Source organism: Heterocephalus glaber, unplaced genomic scaffold, assembly GCF_053883595.1.
Source record: "Heterocephalus glaber isolate CG9 unplaced genomic scaffold, H.glaber_assembly_v1.0 deba00001457, whole genome shotgun sequence".
In the NCBI taxonomy this organism is placed as follows: Eukaryota; Metazoa; Chordata; class Mammalia; order Rodentia; family Bathyergidae; genus Heterocephalus; species Heterocephalus glaber.
In genome coordinates, this window is record NW_028258305.1 from 26,235,785 (window position 1) to 26,250,830 (window position 15,046).

At 33.7% G+C, this 15,046-nt stretch overlaps 2 protein-coding genes across 4 annotated transcripts in view; one reads left to right on the forward strand and one right to left on the reverse strand.

Moving 5' to 3' along the window:
• The window catches only part of Cox7a2l (cytochrome c oxidase subunit 7A2 like), a 124,871-nt gene that overhangs the window by 104,696 nt on the left and 5,129 nt on the right, over positions 1-15,046 (forward strand). The window lies entirely within an intron of this gene.
• Positions 1-15,046, reverse strand: part of Eml4 (EMAP like 4) — a 158,227-nt gene that overhangs the window by 84,880 nt on the left and 58,301 nt on the right. The window lies entirely within an intron of this gene.

The following is a 15,046-nucleotide window of genomic DNA, read 5'->3' on the forward strand; positions in this document are numbered from 1 at the left end:
CACTATGTATTCTATAACAGCTAAAATTTAGTTTTGATAATGAACTATAAGAAAATATATTCATAAAATGAACAGCAAATATGGAGATATACAGAAATTAATGTTTCCTATTTATCTTAATACTCTACCTTCAAAGTAAAAAATTGCTTTTAAAAAAGTTTTAACTATATAAAGTATTTCAACTGTTAAAGCTTGGACATTTTATTTCTTTAGTACACAATTGCCTCCAGCTAGCAAAATGAATATATGAAAATAAGACTAATTTCTGGCTTCAATGAAATAACAAAAGTAATGTTATGACTTGTTTTTATTTTTAAAAATTAAGCTTGTTTCTTTCTTGTAAGCTATCCTTACTAAAGTTCATCTATTAGCATAAGTTAGAAATTAAGTAAAAGAAAATGAAAAATCATTTTGATACTGTACTCTGAGCATAAAGTACTCTAAAAAGAACTTTACTTCCTTCTATCACTAAGATTCACTCGATATTTAAAATCTTTTTTTTCCCAAAGACTTAAAGTTAAAAACAGATACTCAGACAATTTGGTTTTTATTTTTTTTTTTTAAATTTGGTTTTTAAACAAAGTTTTCAATTAGAATTCATAGAAGCAAGAATTAATCTGATTTACTATTATTTAAGAAGCACTTTTTAAGTAGAGTGATGCAAGGTATTGAGATTTATTTCATAGGCCTTAGACTTCTTTTGTCACCAGTAGTAAAGTTTATGAGACAGATATGAATTTCCGGGAAGGAAGATACTGAAGTGAGACCAGGGAAGCTGTCTTCCATTCTTGCCACCTATGTTACAAGTAACATAAACTATTTCTGTCTGTTTCCTGCTCCCTTCCCAGATGGTTCCAAAGCAAATCTCAGCTCTCTAAATCTCACGACATACTTTACATTCTGAGGAAATCCTCTCGGTCCAGCTGGCCTACCACAAAGTATGTCTATGTTGGCACAAATAAAAACTTTAGACACCTCTTCTCCTGTCCCTTTGCTCTTGAAACTAAAATATTTTCTACTTTTTTATAAAGGGAGACAAGGAAACTGAAGGACAGAGAGCAAACAGAGCACACAGACAAAAGAGGATAGGATACAGACCAAAAACAAAAACTTGGGCTACTTTGGTAGTGATTAAAGCCCAGTTGGCAGAAACATATGAATTAATACATTACACAAATATTCACAATAATTTAGTTGTCCTCAGAGCACTACTTTTCTTATCTTCTTATAACTGATTAACCAGTAAGGTACTATTGCTTCAAATACAAAATCCAGTTTATTCCTTGTAAAATCTAACAAAAAAGTTTCTATAGGGCTGGGCATTTAGCTCAGTGGTTTTGCCGCCTGCCTCACAAGCGCAAGGTCCTGAGTTCAATCCCCGATACTAAAAAAAAAAAAAGTTTCTATAAGTAACAGTTACAGTCTCCAAATTATTTTTTCTGTAGGAAATAAACAATGTGTGTGCAAAGTCATATTTCCTTTTTCCTTTTGCTCTTGTTTCAAAGAAAATGAAATCCACATAATCTATAAAGATACTAAAGTATTATCATTTTTCACGAATTTTTAAAACCTAAATAAGACTATGGCTGATTTATTATAGCCATTTCAGTACAATAATGAATATAATTAACGACAAAGGCCATTTTTCTTGCACGGATTTTCCAAATTACTTAAAAATATTACAACTGCAATAGTACATAAGTAACCTATAATAATAAAAAATTCACAATTTGTCAGATATTCTGGTTTTAAACCACCCACACAAATAATATCAACATATAAGGGAATTCAAATTATAAATATTTTTACCTTGTCTTACAAAACCATTTAAAATCATGCAACATGTATTCTTTTGTAAACATTTCTAAATTTAAAGAATTTGTGGAGATATGTGTCAAAACAAAGTATCAGATTTTTCTCTTCGATCTGCTGCTTCTAAGCTTTATATTTAAGAAAAGTAAATTTAAGCCAATCCAAAGTTAAAGATAAACATGAATGCTATAAACACATACAAGGAACAAAAAATACAGTGCAATGGATAAAGTCTAAATCAAACTAAACACAAAGCGCTATGAACATGAACAGACTTGGATAAGGATAAACTAATAGGTAAGCTGATAAAAAGAGAAATGGAGGAAAGCAATCCATATTAATATTTACAAAAAGCCTCTATAGAAGAGTGGGAGCCATAAAAAGAGTGTTTCCCAAAGTGACATTCAGGAAAGTACTTATCTTTTGATTAATACAGATGGTATTAATGGTACAGATGCATCAAAGTATAGGAGTTTACTTCAAAGAGTAACAGGAGTTAGGTGGACTGGTGTACATACACTGTGTTTGAAACTTTATAGACTAAGAAGGAATTCAGTCTCTTGCTACTGATTTCTGAAAGGCTGGGTAGCAGACTGTATTGCTACACTTCTCTTCAATCACCAGACAAATTTAAGACCGTAGTTTCATAATTCATGTGTTAATTAGTTACACTAAACATGGATCAATTAAATGATTGCTCACAGTCTCCTAAGGTTAGAAGTGTTGTCAAGAACTTTTTTAACAAAGTGCTTTCTAACTAATACATAACAAAAACTCTTACACATCACAGTATCTTGCCCCCTCACTACTTTCCATGCATGTATGTAGAGTAATTTGTAGATTATATAACTTGAACCTTGCAACACTAAGCAACATACTACTTATTGTACTATAAAGGTATAATTAACATATAATTATACAATTACAGCTCATCTGTCATTTAATTTAGGTACATTGTTTATTTTTAAATAACACTTAGGGCCGGGGATTTAGCTCAGTGGTTTCACCACGTGCTGTGCAAGTGCAAGGACCCAAGTTCGATCCCCGGTACCAAAAAAAAAAAAAAGAAATTAAATAACACTTAAAAGTTTCTGTATATTTATATATTCTACATTTATTGAATGGCTAACTTGTTTGGCATTACATTAAATCTCAGGAGAAATTCATATTCCATTTCAAAATGCAAATTTTTAAGAAACTTCTAATAAATTGAGAAAAGATTATACACATAAGAAATATACAGATACTGTCTTTGAGCCAAGCAGAAAAAACATCAACAAAACAGAAAAATGTGAAAAAATCTATGAATAGACAAACTTCTGTTTGTAGAAGGGGGAGGATGGATCAATCTCACTGTTAATTAGGGACACATAAATAAGAGTGGAGTCTTGAAAATACACTACAATTAAAAGACTCCAGATACAAAAGACCACATATTTTATGATTCCATCTATGTGAAATGTCCATCCTACGTGAAATCTGGACAGAAAGTAGATTAGTGGTTGCTAGGAATTGTAATGAATGGAGAATGAGGAGTGACTGTGACAGGATACAAGATTTCTTATTAGGATGATGAAAACATTCTTAGATTGACTGTGGTAAAGGTTGCACAACTTTTTGAACATACTAAAAACCACTGAGTTATGTATTTTAAATGGATAAACTGTTATATGCACTATATAAAAAAGTCAACCCAACAAAACCACATTCAATAAGCAACAAAATTTTCAAACCTTAAATCATAAATTTTCTCAGAAGGTGTAAATAAAACTTAAAAGTTTCCCCAAAGTATAAATGCCTAAAAAGGAGAACTCAGAAAGCATTTTTGGGTATTCAGTAAGAGTAGAAGAATCATATAAATGAGTACAAAAGAAGGAGGAAAGAGAAAGTCTGGAGTAGTAAAGACAACTTCAACTTTTACAATAATATAGGCTAGAGCAGGCCCTGCTTAAGAGACTAATACTTGTATATTTACTTAAATTGCCCAAAGATTAATGAAATGTAATAGACTTCGTAAACAAAGATACTACTTACTCTATCTAGATGTGTTTTAGTAAGGGCGCTTTTCACTGACTGAGAGATCTGAGCTAAATAGGGACAAATGTCTCATATAGTGCTCTTGTCACAGGGACAGACCAGAAACAGTTACTCCCTGTATGCAAGGAGGGGAAAGATGCCTGGCTACAGTACAATTTGCAATCTGTGGCTGCTGACATTTAAGGTCTCCTAAAAGTAGAAACTAAAACAAATTGCTGACATAATGATTAAACTTGAGTCCCTTTAAAGCATGTCTTCACAGGTGTAAATGACTTAGCTTCAGCGTACAAATTAGAGTAATTTTTACTGATCTTATGGGCAAACTAAGAATAATAATATAGTAAATACTGGCCAGGATGTCAGAACACAGGCACTTGTATTGGTACACAGGTGAACTGACACAAACCTCACTAACAGTAACCTGTAATAGTCTTCACACAAAAATACACACACACACTCTGTGACCCAGCAATTATGTAGCAGGGAGAAGGAGACTATAAAAACCCTAAAGGGGGCCAGGGATTTAGCTCAGTTGTTCTGCCACCTGCTGCAAGGAACCGAGTTTGATCTCCGGTACCAATAAATAAATAAATAAATAAATAATGAATGAATGAATGAATGAAAACCCTCAAGGTTTATCAAAGTGTAATAGAGTGAATAAACTATGGTTTCTAAATATAAAATGCTATGCAGTTATTAAAAGAATGTTATAGCTTTACCAATGTAGAAAGCTATCCATAATCAGTGGATAAGTGAAGAAAGCTAGTTTCTTGTAAGCAAAAGATAATGCATATTCACTGTATATACAGTATATTTTATGCCCTGTTTTTCAAAAATAAACAACACAATGCATATGTACATGAAGAACAGGAGTTGGCAAACTTTCTGGAGAGGACCAGATGGTATATATTTCAGGATTTACAAGCCAAAAGGTCTCCATCCCAACTACTGAACTGTGCTGCTAGAGCTCAAAAGCAGCCACAGACAATAATGATGCAAATAATCATGTCTGTATTTCAATAGAACCTTATTTATGGACAGTGAAATTAGAACTTTATGTAACTTTAATATGCCATGAAAATTATTCCATTTTTTTTCAATCTTTAAAATATTCAAAAAATTCTTGGCTCATAGGAAATAAAACAACAAAGGATTTGGTACAGGGCAATAGTTTTGCCAGCGTGATACGGACGGACACTAAACTGAACAAAAGTTATATTGTGCAAAGTTTAGTTTCTTAAAATGAACACATACATAATTTAAAAATACTCTTTCTCCATGGCTACAGAAAAAGAATAGAGAGAAGACATTTAAAATTTTTATTTAGCTCCCAAATAGAGCAGCTGGCAATTTCTGGTACTTGTTTCAGCAACTCATATCATTGCTTAGTTATAATAAGGGTCCTCAAATCCTGAAGAAAATATTAGTAAGTTGGGGCTGGGGATTTAGCTGAGTGGTGCTGAGCCTGCCTCACAAGAAAAAGGTCCTGAGTTCGATCCCCAGTAGTGGAAAATATTAGTAAGTTAAGTGAGTGCAGTAATATACATAAAAGATAAATCACAATCAAGTCAAATTTATTCTAACCAATCAAAATCACATTGAGAAAATAAAATCATATTAATTTCGAAATACGGAGAGCATTATTTGATAAATCTGAAAAAGGCACTGTGGCAGATATTTTCTGTATTTTCCTAGCCAGAAAAACACATCCATAAATACATGTGAGCACATGTATGTATGCCATCTCACATATTCTTGTTACAATGCAACTGACAGGCACTTTTTTCACCAAAAAATCAATTCTGTATTTCTTCCTTTTGTTTTGGAGTAGGGAGCTTGAGACTGTTCAAGAATATGGCATAAAATGATGCTTATATATGTGATTTCTGAGAGTAACCTGTAAAAAGAATACAGCTTCCCTCTGCTGTAGGGGAAATCAGCCATCAGGTTATAAGGAAGCTCACACCAGGCAACCCAGAGAATGTATGGAAGGACTTGGGTGGAGAGGAAATGAGAACCCTCACCAAGAGCCAGCATTAACAAAAAGAGAGATGAGTAGAGGAGCCTTCAATAACTGCTTCCCACTGCCTTCCATCTTCCAGCCAAAGCACAGCAAGGACAAGACTTCCACCATGTGCCTGCCCTATTTTAAACCCCAAGCCACAGAGTCCATATTTGGTCACTTTATACCACTAAGTTTTAGAATAAGTTGTTATGCAGCCACAGCAATTGCAACAGGTAGGTGTGTAACAACAACTGATAGCAAATATCTTAATGTTGAAAACTTTATGAGACAAATCTACTCTGATTTTTATTTTGCAGTAGCAATCTTAGTTCCAAAACATTAAAGATATTAAAAATAAAAAACCAAAACTGTCGTTCACAATGATTATTTACATAAAAAATTCCCAAAATATAGACTATTTATTATAATTAAAAAATGAGTTAAGGCCGGGGATTTAGCTCAGTGGTGCCACCGCCTGCCTCGTAAGCACAAGGTCCTGAGTTCCATCCCCGGTACCAAAAAAAACAAAATAAGTGAGTTAAGAGGGCTGGTGATGTAGCTCAGTGGCACCACACCTGCCTAACAAGCCCAAGGTCCTGAGTTCAATCCCTGGTGCCAGGTGGGGGTGAGGGTGGGGTGACTTAAGCAAGTTTGACAGTTGGAAATGAATTTACAAAAATCAGTGTATCCACATACCAGCAACAGAAAAAGAATATTTTATAAGACATAACATTTACAGTAGTACTAAAGAATAGCATACACCTAAGAATAAAATTTAAAATGTTCAAAACCTCTGTAAATAAAACTACAAAATATTACTGAGGAAAATTAAAGGGTTAAATAATCAGAGGAATATATAATACAACAGTTATGAATTGAAGACTCAATGAAAAGATGTTACTTTTACTCAAATTAATCTGAAGATTTAACACAATACAGAAAAACTTTCCAACAGTTTGAGTATGTATGCATGGAATTTGATATGGAATTTGATATGATGATTCAAAAATTTACATGGAAAAGCAGTCAAAAGTAAATAAAACCCTTTTGGACAAAGGAAAAATAAGTACTTGCCTTACTAGATATCAAGACTTATTATGAAACTATGGTTATTAAGACAAAGACGATGGAATAGAAAAAAGAATCCAAAAATAAACACAGATCTACAAGTAAAAAATGGCACTTTAGCATGAGGAAAGTCCTGAGTTCCATCCCCAGCACCAAACAAAACAAAACAACAAAAGTGACACTTCAGGCACCTGGAAAAGCAACAGTCACATCAGTAAGTAAGATTGGGTTGGCACCGGGAATTTAGCTCAGTGGCACCGTGCCTGCCTCGCAAGCACAAGGTCCTGAGTTCAATCCCCAGTACCCAAAAAGAAAAAAATAAAAGATTAGATTAAGTGGACTCCATGGGGGGAATAAATTAAATTTGACATGTGCAAAAATTAACTCCAGGTGGACTATAGCTACAAATGTGAAAGACAAAACAATAGAGCTTTTAGAAGTTACTTAAACAAGACACAGAAATCACTATTGATAAAGGAAATGATTGATAGCTGGGCCAATCTTAAAATTGAGAATGTCTACTCAGAAAAAAATACTATTAAATGAGTAAAAAGGCAAGTAGAGTAGGAGAAAGTAATTGGAACAGGGAACTGACAAAAGGTTCATATCCTTTATATGAATATATAAAGAATACCTAAATATATACCTATAAATATATATTGAATGTACACTATATATCTGACACAGATATATAATCTCAGAATCAAACTTAACATGGCAGAAATTTGTATAGGGTCTCTCTATATAGTTCAGGCTGGCCTTTAACTTGCAGAGATTCTGTCTCAACCTTCTGAGTGCTGGGACTACAGGTGTGTGCCACCATAGCTAGCTCTGATTTTTCAAAAGTGAGATGATCTGAGCCTAGATCAAATTCCAAATGTCCTCTCCAGGACATTTCAGATATCTTTTAGATATCTTTCAGATATCTACATATCTGAAAGTCTTATCAAATCCAGACCATTTACTCTAGTGAGGGGGCTGGATATAGTATTTGTTGATGGATCTGCTGCTAGGACATATGTTCTAAAGACAGTCTCAGCAATCAAGCACCATAGTTCAAATTACCTAACTTCTCATTAAAACAATAAAAATATGCACACACAAACATGACCAAACAGACCACAAGCATATTTTAAGAATCCCCAGAGAGCATCTTTTTCATGAGCAGAAAGTTTTCTTTAGTTCTATGTTATATAAATAATTTAATTCAAGCACAGTAAAGCCTAAAAGACAAATGTTTATGGTTTCAAGTATCTAAAGTTACTAAATGAAAAATAGCAACCATCTGTTTCCCACAGATGTACCAAAAAACAAGAAAGGTACTGAATCTATAAAATGAAAACATTTAGGTTAGATAAGACTTGCTTTTAAAAAGGTTAATTCAAGGAAGAATCAATCTTAGTAAGACTGCTTTCTCTGAAAAAATCTTTTAATAAAACAAGAGACTCAGGGGCCGGGGATTTAGCTCAGTTGTTTCGCCGCCTGCTGCGCAAGCGCAAGGACCCGAGTTCAATCCCCGGTACCAAAAACCCCCCAAAAAACCCAAGAGACTCAAATGCCTGATGGGTTCAGTATAATTCTGACTCAGTGTAGGAGGATTCAATTTAATTATCTTCTACACGATTATGTAACTTTAAGATTACAGAATTCAATTTGTTTGAATAAACCTCTTTAATTAGCTAATTTCATTCATGCTAGGAGAAAATTTTGAGACTACCACTTATGTATTAACAAGTGGTAATGAACTCGTTATACCTTCTTAGGGTTCAAATACTAGTAGTTCTACAACAAATGTGAATAAAATTCATAGGGAATATAACATACCTATCAAGCTTTTTTGTACTTGACACCAAAGATTCCTGGTATGCCTAAACATATAGATAAACTGTAAACAAGAAATTTACTCAGCCCAACGATGAAAGTAACTGTCAGAATACTGGTAAAATGAAAGCTTAATTAACAAAAAAGTTTCATCCCAGCTATAACTATTCTTTTCTTAGGGCTGGGGATTTAGCTCAGTGGTTCTGCTGCCTGCCTAGCAAGCGCAAGGACCTGAGTTCAATCCCTGGTACCAAAAAAAAAAAAAACCCCAAACAAACTATTCTTTTCTTAACTTCCTTATTTGCTCTGGGTGCAATTTCAAAGTCAACCAGGAATGAAGTTGTTCTTTATTCCTTCCAACTACAGTAGTTTCTCTGACGTTTCATGGTTTCAACTTGGCTTAACACCGTGAATCATAAGGGCTGCATATAACCAGTTTTAGACAAGAAACATTATTTCATTAGCTTAAGAGCTTTTCTACATTAGAAAGCAATTTAATTATCTTATAGTGGCATGGTTAAAATGCCCCAGTCATTCAAGGAAATACTAAGAACTCATTGATTATCAGGCTATAATAATCAAAAACTTTGTATTTTATAATTACGTACACACTAGTAGTAATTGTAAAAATATATGAAGTGGCAAACAATAAAGAACATATTAATGAGATTAGTTATAAAGACTGTGAATGATTATAATTTTTTTAAAAAATGGTTTCTCCTTTTCCTACAAAAACATTAATGAGACTATTAAAAAAAGTTATCGAAAACTAAATCAAAGTTTGGCTGGGTATGAATAAGGCAAATTGTAATGTTACCAACAGGAAAGTTCTCAGAGAAGATACAGCAATAAAGATTCCTTGTATTTTCTGACTATCCTTTAACTGTTTACCAGTCTAATTATTTAAATACATGATGACCAAAATTTGCATATTTTTGTTAATTTTTATAAGATAACAGGAAATATAAAAATGACAGTTAAATTTATTTAATATTTTTTCTGTGTATGGTATAACAAAACATTCAATACACAATACAACATTATAACCTGGAGAGTAGTATCTAATCTCATTCGGAATTCTTTTTGCATTTTTGTCTTTCTTTGAACAACACACTTTACACTGTTGTGTTGGCCTTTCTTTTTTTCATGGGTGGTATAATTTCAATAAAATGTCTACCCACTAAATGTGATGGTGAAGACGTCGATGATGGATGTCCTGGTTGGTGTTTTGCTAGCTCATATTTTTCAATTATTTTGTCTATTAGACCTAATCTATATTGTAAATGACTTTTTGAACCCCCTTGTTTTTGAATAAACAAGTTCCATATTTTTTGGCCCAGAAGGTGCACAAATATTTTATGAGAATATTTTTTCCTCGCTTTTTCATTACAGGATAGGTTGTTAAATGTTGGTCAACTCTGTCAACAACATCCATAGAATTATTATAATCACTCACCACTATTGGAATTTTTAAAGTCTCGTTTCTTCTTTCAAATTCTATCATTTCTGTATTATGAATAGCTGTCAATAAGGAGACGTCTTTTTTGTCTTTCCATTTCATTACACAGACTTTTCCTCTCTGATATCCTAACATCTCTCCCTTTCTCAGTTTTTCTTCTTTTGCAGATCTTTTGCCATTTCCTTTCTATTCAGTCTCAGTATCTTAAACGTATCTGTTTTGTACTGTACAAAAATATCACTGAGTTCTGGAGAAGTATAAAAATTGTATCTAATGTACTTACAATTACAATAAGAGTATTGACAGATGATAGCACAAAATTATAAGATTTTTCACAAATAAAATAAATACAGATTAGTAAAAGACAATAATCAGAACTTTTTTTTTTGGTACCAGGGATCGAACTCGGGACCTTGAGCTTGCAAGGCAGGCACCAGAACCACTGAGCTAAATCCCCTGCCCAATCAGAAATTTTTATTAGATTTCACCAGAAACAAACATCAAAGGCAAATACATTCTAAATAAATGTTCTAAATAAAAAGTATTCAAAAACTAGTTGATAGAAAACAAATAAACAGAGGTACAAGTGTATCTCCTGCAAACAAGAATTGACTGGTTAAAATGACACCTGTCCGAGTGCCACTTGGGATAATCAGTACATAAATGCACTGCCCCAGTGATGCTTGGGGTAAACTGTTAGTGGTTAAAGTTTGGAAGGAAAAGGTATTTTAAAAGTTTTTGTAAAAAGTAAAAACTAACTTAAATTTTAATTTAAAAGTTCCTGAGTACCTGCAACTTAACTTTAAACAGAAAATAAGGCAGATTGATGACAAACATACGTATATGGAAATCCAAGTATAGTTAAAATGTTAATTATTAAACCTAGGTGGTAGGTATTTAGGTGTTCATTATAAAATTCTTTCATCTTTTCTGCTTGTTAAATATTTTTCATTATAAAACATCTATATTGGGCCGGGGATTTAGCTCAGTGGTGCTGCCGCCTGCCTCACAAGTGCAAGGTCCCAACTTCGATCCCCAGTACCAAAAAAAAAAAACCCCACCAAAAAAACAAAAAACCATGTATATCTGAGACAAACTTCAAGGGACAGTATCAGTAAATCTGCAGAGTACTTTGGTAGCTTTTATAGTGACACAAAGGTAACAAGGTAGTTGAATTTTATGAAAATAAGTAGTTGAATTATAAGATATGTATGCCATTCTGTTTTTAAAATGTTTTATATCTACTAAGCAGAATTACATATTCACAGATCCTGCAGCATAGCCAGTCTCCAGAGATGGCCTCTCTCCCTAAAGAACCACATCTACCAGTAGCTATGCCCTGTGTCCTCACCTTTGAATCTGGGCTCTATGACTTACTTATTGAATAGAAGTTGTGCAGTATCCAAGATGGGGTGTGAGTAAGTCTTGCAGATTCTGAGGCTTTAGTTTTCTGGAATACTTTCTCCTTGTGTACTGAGTTGCCATTTACGAAGTCCAAATATCTTGAACCACTGTGACAGAGAGGCCACATATACATGCTTGGTTTGACAGTCCTAAGCTAAGCCTAGCCTGCCTGCTATTCTGGCCAATGTACAGACTGTAAAAGGAATTCTATGACCTTCTAGCTGAATTCAAGTGAACTTAGTGAAGAATTTCCTAGTTAAACGGGGCCCAAATTCCTGACTCATAATAATGTGAGACATAACATGACTGTTGTTTTAAGCCAATTCTTTTTTTGGTGGTGGTGGGGTATCAAACTCAGGACCTTGTGAGGCAGGTTTTTTTTTTTTTTTTTGAGTAACTAGCTTAGGCCAATAAGGCATACATATTAAACAATATTTAACCTCAAACCTTCATTTTTAGAAAGTGATCCATCCTCAAAGAATTGAAAAATACAATTAAAAAGCAAAACAAAAACTCTAAACTCTAGCAGGTGAGAAATAATGGTAAAAGAAAAGGCTGCAAAATTGAGAATAAACACCTTAGCAATAAAAGCTAAGCATCGAATAACAGTCTCTCTACTAAAACATTAAATTTTTACATTTTGGATGATATTTACAGAAGAGTACATAGAGTAGATAAAATTTTTGCTACCTAAGTTCATAGTGAATGCACTGCCTAACATTTTGTAGATGATCTGACTTGCACCCAAGTTGCTGTCTTTAAATAAAGTTAGTAGAGAACTGACTGATTCCAAACAGTTTTGAGCCTCTACATTTTCATTTTCATTGACTTGGCGGGAAAAACATTAGGGATCAAAAGTTTGTATGTTCTATGTACCATGATATTCAATATAGGCAATGAGACAAAATTCTATGACTACACACATAAAAATCTTACACATTCAGGTTATACATTACAATGGTGCAAGACAATCTTAAATCTATATACCTGAATAACACAGCCATCAATATCCTTAATACTAGTTTTAGGAAAATGCAAAAGTACCTTCTAACCAGCCATAAAATACGAAAAACTGTAGTATGTTTTCTAAACCTTTAGAAAGTACTGTATTAAGTTAGCATCCTTCATTTTTTCATGGAGTTAAAATTATCAAGCCATTCCTTTCTGCTAGAGAAGCCCAGGAAAGCAAGATTCATGACTAGTGAGAAGAAAAAAAAATGAGAAATTGGGCCAACTTAAAGCTGAAGCACCCATTTATAATTTGAAGGCTCATTTAAACAGTATATAAAAGTATCAACTGGTAAGATTCAGTTCTTGGAGATTAAAAAAGGACCAGAAGTTCTTGACTTTAATGTAGCTCCATTTATTTTTTATTTTTCCTTTACAATTAGTTCAACAGGAGACTAGTAAGTCACTTCTGGAGTAGCCATACAAATGACTACACACAGAAAATGAACTACATACCTTACAAATATAATGCTAAGCAAAAGAAGCCAGACACAAGAAGCCAAACTGTGGATTCCAAACACAGCCAAAACTAGTGGACTGTGGTAGGTAGCACATCCCTGTAATCCCAGCACTTGGGAGGCTGAGGGAGGAGGATCCCCGTGAGTAGTTTGAGGCCAGGCTGAACTACACAGTGAGTACAAGGCCTGCCTGAACTACACAGTGAGATCCTGTCTCAAAATACTAAAAACCAAAAAACAAACAAACACACACAAAACAAAGAAACAATCAAAACAAACCTATGGTATTGGAAATCAAGATAGTAGTGACTTGAAGGCATCACCAAGTGGTTTCTGAGATTTTGGTAATATATTGTAACGTGTGTTCTTTCTATACCATCAGCAGTGTACTTTTTGTGTATGTATGCTTTATTTTAATTAAAAGTTTAAAATTTAAATACAAAAAGGTTAAGCTATATAAGATTAGATTACAATATTTTTACATCCTAATACACTTGTTTGCAATAACCATGGCACAAAATGGCATAATTTTAGAAAATGACATGGAGATCACATAATTGAAATGAGAATTCAGAAACTGACTTTCAAGGTTGCACAATACAAGCCAGAGCCTGAACTAGAACAAAGCCCCCAACCTTCGTCCAGTGACCACTACACAGTATCATTAGTTCTTCCTCTAGCAGCTACTTTTAAGATATCTACAGATATAGTTTTCTTCCCACATCCTAAACAATAAACAGCACAATGCTGCCCTAGGAGAAACACTGGAAAATTTTATAAATATACACAAGAGCATAAAATAAGCAATAATCTTATTGTAGTACTGAATAACATGCACATATAGTAAGTATACCTACTTCTGTTTTGTCAATATATCTGCTAATTGCTCTAACAAAGCAATTAGGAGAAATTTAACAGAGATGAGTTGGGGCAAGAAAGGGTTCTAGAAAAAACACTTAGCTCCCCTAAATAATCTCAAATATTCACAAAATATTCTAATTTCAGAGTCTGTTGATATATATATATTCTTCCCTTCTCTTTAAAATGGCAAGGCAGGGGTGGGGATTTAGCTCAGTGGCACTGCACCTGCCTTCCAAGCACAAGGTCCTGAGTTCAATCCCCAGTACCGGAAAAAAAAAAAAAAGATTAAAAAAAATGGCAAGGCAATCAAGTAAATTTTTTTTTTTGGTACCAGGGATCAAACTCAGGTCCTTGTGCTTGCGCAGCAGGCGGCAAAACCACTGAGCTAAATCCCCGGCCCCCAAGTAAATTTTTAAATGACTATCAAAAGGTAAATTTAGGAGTCTAATACATAACACATCAAAGGTGACATTAAATATGCTAGCTCAAATTTCAAACTGCAAACATTACTTTGTAAGTATAACACAGTAAATTAGAAATTTTTCATTAAGAAATTAAAAACCAAGGGCCAGGGATTTAGCTCAGTGGTTCTGCCGCCTGCCTGGAAAGCAGAAGGTCTCGAGTTCAATCCCCGGTACCAAAAAAAAACAAGACCAAGACAAAAACTTCTTAATCGTAACAGTTTACCAAAATGCTGTGTGTGTGAGTGATTATATATGATTTTAAAGTAGGTTACTCTATGTCTGGAAGGAAAATATTACTGTTTGCTTACAATCCAAGTTTACATTATTTACCAAGACAAAGGGTAAATCTTATCCTCGTTAGAACAAAGGCAACACACTGTATAACAACAAGGGCACAGTTGCACAATTTAAATTTCATTGTTTCAATGAGAAAGAATGTAACCTCCCTGGAAGGAAGATTTCAACCTATTTGCAGATCTTAAATATCCAAATCCCTTAATAATTAGAACAGACTTCTTAAGGCATATGCACTTTAAAACAGTGACTTAAACTTTATTACAAAACACAAGGGGGATTAATTCATTGGTCCAGATACTTTCAAACTACTCTATACCAATACAAGACTATATCAAAGCTAATGCCCTCACTA